Source organism: Phyllostomus hastatus, unplaced genomic scaffold (genome assembly GCF_019186645.2).
Source record: "Phyllostomus hastatus isolate PE091 unplaced genomic scaffold, TTU_PhHast_1.1 phas_scaffold_21, whole genome shotgun sequence".
In the NCBI taxonomy this organism is placed as follows: Eukaryota; Metazoa; Chordata; class Mammalia; order Chiroptera; family Phyllostomidae; genus Phyllostomus; species Phyllostomus hastatus.
Genome location: NW_025334017.1, coordinates 557,136 through 561,255, shown reverse-complemented (window position 1 = coordinate 561,255; position 4,120 = coordinate 557,136).

Below are 4,120 nucleotides of genomic sequence, written 5' to 3'. Positions count from 1 at the left end.
AAGGTTTATAGTAATCCCTTTGTACCTCGACCCTGGCCCCTCTCTGACCCCACAACTTTGCTAAGGTATTACCATGTCAATCAACCGTGTTGAGAATGAACTTTGGGGAGCAAGTGTGGAAGCTTAAGATCATTAAAAGACTATATAACAAATTCCTCTATATCTTAGTGATTTACAACAGCACCCTTAAAAAAGATTTTATTTATTTATTTTTTAGAGAGGGAGAAGGAAGGGAGAAACACAGGGGCAGAAACATCAATGTGTGAGAGGAACATCGATTGGTTGCCCCTTGCATGCACCCCAACCAGAGACTGGGCTTGCAACCCAGGAATGTGCCCTTACTGGGAATCAAACTGGCGACTTTTTGGTTTGTGGGTTGATGCCCACCAACTGAGCCTCACCAGTCAGGGCAGCACCCTCTATTTCGTGATTCTGTTGTATGGAATGTTAATTGGCCTGAGCAGGGCAATACTGCTGTTTTGGGCTAGGATCCCTTGCGTATCTGGGCTCCAATAACACCTCTCAGGGAGGCCTGGCCAGCCAGGCAGGCTGGTCCTGTTGGCTGAGAGTATGGGGTGACTGACCTGAAAGTCTCTCATCACTCAGCAGGACAGCCAAGATAACTATTCACAAGGCAGCTCAGGAGTCTCAAGGCACCAACAGGGTGAATCTCAAGGAGGAATGCTTTCCAAGTTTCAGCTTGCTTTCCAAGTTGGCCATGTTTTGGAGTTCATGGGGAAGAACACTACTGAAGCATGCTGTTGCAGAGATGCTTGATCACATAGGACTGTTCCTCAGCCACAGAGAGGTTGCTACAATGGTCTGGATGAACATGTTTTGCCCCAGAGGCTGTCAGAGATGATGAAAGGTACAGATGATGCTACATTTATGAAGGGATTATGTTCCAATAAACCCATTGTAAGTTGAAATTGCATTTAATACAACTAACCTACCAAACATCATAGATTAGCATAACCTACCTTAAGCATATTCTGAACACTTATTTTAGCCTACAGTTGGACAATTATCTTCAGTTTTACCTCAAGAGTAACTGCATTCTTCTCTCCAGAAGCAGGAGGCACACACGGGTGTTTTGCAGACATGATGGAATGTGAAAACACAAAATCCAATAGTCAAAAAAGGCTAGCAACATAGTACATTGTAGGGTATCTGTTGTTTACTCTTGTGACTGTGTGGCTGATGGGGAGCTCTGACTCACTGCTGCTGCCCAGCATCATGAGAGAGTACCACTAGCCTGGGAAAATGTCAAAATTCAAAATTTGAAGTACTCTTTGTATTTGAATGCATATCGCTTTCATACCATTGCAAAGTTGAAAAATTGTAAGTTGAACCATCGTAAGTTGAGGACTGTCTGTAGTTGAATTTCCGAAGGTGTAGTCAAAAGAATTTGCTGATAGAATATACATGCAACATGAGAAAAAGAGAAATCAAGGGTGATCAATGTTTTGGGCTTGAGTAAATAGGATAGAGGTGCCACCAACTACAACAAGGAAGCTGGAAGTGGAACAGGCTTGGGGAGGAACAGGGACTCTGCTTCCAGCAGGCTAAGTGTGAAATGCCTATTAGATATCCAAGTGAAATGTTGAGTGGGCAATTGGTTATATGGATCTGGAGTTCATGGGAAAGGTCTGGGCTGGAGATATGAATTTCACCATGAAATACTTTTAAAACTGTATAGATTCTTCAGATCAGAAAGAACCCCAAAGTTGTGCAGCCTAACTCTGGTAAGTATTTAACCTTCCTTTACCTGTTGTCTCCAATTAATCATCAGTTTGACTAACTTCAGTTGACAAATCATTGAGCATCTATTATATACAATATACCACAGTAGCCCCAAAGCTATAAATATGCATACATGAATATAAATATGAACATATGAGAGCTGACCATTGTGTCCTTGCCTAACAGCCCAGTAAATTAGGCGTAAAAGGGATGACCAGTCACATTTTACAGGTGACAAAAGGAAGGTTTGTAGCAGGAAGCACAGCCTCAGCACTCTGTGAAGCTGCCTTGGTTGGGGTCTTTTGAACTGCTCTGGAATGTTCTTTATGGATTAAAAATTAATAGATGATTCTCACCAAAAAAGAGAGGTCAGGCACAATGTAGGTATGAATTCTAGGTCAAAAAAACTGTCCCCAGATAATTTGTTCTTAAACTTTTTATCATGAGGTAATTACAGATTCACATATAATACAGAGCGATCCCATTTACCTTCTACCCAGCTCCCCCGCTGTGGTAACATCTTGTAAAAATTTAATACAATATTACTATACCACAACACAAATATTGAATTGATATACTCCACTGACTTTATTTAGATTTTTACCAGTTTTACACTTATCTGTTAATTTATATGTGTGTGACTTTACTTTTACGTAATTGCATCACTTGTGCCAATTATTGTGACCACTGTAACTGTAAAGATACTGAACAGGAAATCCTGTTCAGATGGTAAAGATACCATCACAAGGAATCCTGTGCTTCTCTTAAGAGTCATCCCCCACCCCCACCACTATCCTTAACCCCTGGCAACCACTAATCTCTTTTCCATCTCTATAGTTTTATTATTTCAAGACAGGCATATAAATAAAGTCATACAATATGTATGAGACTGTTTTTTTTTCCACTTATCATAATTCCTTTGAGATCCATTACAAGTGTGTGTTCATTCCTTTTTATTGATACATAATATTTCATGGTATGAAGGCACCATCATTTGTTTAGCCATTCATTTGTTGAAAGACATTTGAGTTGGCTCCTTTATAAAGTTTCTATCAACAGGTATATACAAGTGTTTGTGTGAACAAAGGTTTTTAGGACTTAGGAAAGGAAATCTTTTCAAATTCCTGAATAGGTGGTAAGCCAGTACACCAGGGCACCACAGAAAGGAACATAGACATTAAGGGTACTTAGAAAATTATCTAGATAAGGATGACCAGTTGGCAACCCCAACCATTAAAGTAAACCTCAGAATGGCTCATATGGAACAGTGCCTTTGAGCAAGACTACCTCCTGTTTTCTTCCCAGAGGACTGAACTATAGATAGCCTGCCACTGGCAGAACTGACTCAGTGAAGGAAGCTATAGAAGACTTGTCCATTTGAATGTTGGCAAATGACTGCCAAAGATGATTCTAGCTTTGCTGTGATCAGTTTTCTTTGTCTTTGCACTGAGCTAACACTGTATCTTCAGAATGCCCTTAGTGTGTAACAATCATGTCATCACATAAGAAAATAATTCTTATCTATGGCTTGCATAGGATGAAATGCATTAGTTTTAAAATTATAATGGTTATTTTGAAAATTCAAAAGGTTGGAAATGAGGGCATTTGGATCCAAATATATTTGTGATAAAAAGTCATAATATTTTATAATCATAACTGATACAAAGCAGTCTTATCTTCCTTGATTGTAGCATTTAAAGGAGATGGTCTTCTTTACTTCTTGGACCTATCACGACTGAGTCCTGTGACTGATGGTAACACAAGGTGGCTGCTTTACTCAGAGATGATAATGCGTTTCTCAAGTGGCTCAGTAAGACGAAGCTGTTCTCAGAATCTTATTGGAGTATATTTCATTTTGAATTTTTGGACAACCTGCCCCAATGTACCTCCATGCTATCATGAAAGTTGAGGTCAGTCAAAGTTTGGAATGAATAGGACAGATGTCATTATAGAGTATTTAATCATATTGGCAATGTCATTGTTTAAATAATCATCTCCAAATTAACAAATATATTATATTTGGCTTTTGTCTATTAATAATGAAGTTTTTCTTGATTCCAAAGAACTGGATAGGGATATACTGAGGGACATTTAGTATTTTGAGCGTTAATGTGATGTTAAGTGCTCAAATGAAGTAAGTTGTTCAATTCCGGAGAAAGAATGGTGTAAGAGGCACTTACTGACTGGGACCCCTGTTTATCTGTTCAGCCTCCTCCAGACTATTGCCATGTGTTCCCTTTCACTGTTTCAGCCCCACAACCTTCCCTGAAAAGCCTATGGGGCTCTATTCTCAGTGCTTTTCCAGATCTTGTTTATCTTCTGCCTGGATATTATCTTTTAGTGGTTGGCCACATTTTACTTCCTCTTCAAGGTCCAG